Source organism: Triturus cristatus, chromosome 8 (assembly GCF_964204655.1).
Source record: "Triturus cristatus chromosome 8, aTriCri1.1, whole genome shotgun sequence".
Taxonomy (NCBI): Eukaryota; Metazoa; Chordata; class Amphibia; order Caudata; family Salamandridae; genus Triturus; species Triturus cristatus.
In genome coordinates this window covers 738,954,108-738,954,769 of record NC_140591.1, presented here as the reverse complement: position 1 = coordinate 738,954,769, position 662 = coordinate 738,954,108, and the positions used below count along the sequence as shown (strand labels likewise).

General features: G+C 43.5%; 1 non-coding gene across 1 annotated transcript; it reads left to right on the top strand.

Moving 5' to 3' along the window:
- Nucleotides 1–274: 274 nt before the first annotated feature.
- TRNAS-UGA (transfer RNA serine (anticodon UGA)) lies at nucleotides 275–346 on the top strand. The gene has a single exon. It is a non-coding gene; the product is annotated as a tRNA-Ser (tRNA).
- The last annotated feature ends 316 nt before the right edge of the window (nucleotides 347–662 follow it).

Here is a 662-nt window from a genome sequence, read left to right as displayed (position 1 = left end):
CTTATGTTGTTATGAACAACTTGTTACTCTTTCTCATTAGGCTTCAGCCACTGAAGAAATATATAAATAAGGGCTGACTTCCTGTAAGACGTGTCCAAAGCTGGGACGGAATAAAAGGAGACACTTGTAAATGATAGTGCTATCGTTTGAGAAAGGGTAAGTTGAGACTGACTTTCATGCGTATTCACAGACCAAGCATCATAAAGATACCAGCATGATCTTCATTGCGGGCTTAGAGCCGGTATTAGCTTTTGAGAGGTAAGAGGATTTTGAGGGCTCGTTGGTCTAGGGGTATGATTCTCGCTTTGAGTGCGAGAGGTCCCGGGTTCAAATCCCGGACGAGCCCTTTTCTTGGTACTCTTTTCAAGTTGTTTTGAAGTTTGCGTTTCAAAACCAACATCAATTTTTTCTTTGCAGTAGTGGATAATTCTTTGCTAGAGTCTCATGCTTCAGCCCTGCCCAGTCTGAGCTAATACCAAACATCTGGTCTTGCATGGCATGTACGAGCGTTCAGCTAGGGATGTCGGGCAGGTTGCATGAAAGAAATCTAAAGCCAGAGGCCCATGGAATAGCCAGTTCGGAGCAGTTTCATTACAGAAAAATCAACTGTAGGTATCTGTTTCTGTAGTGTAGTGGTTATCACGTTTGCCTCACACGCGAAA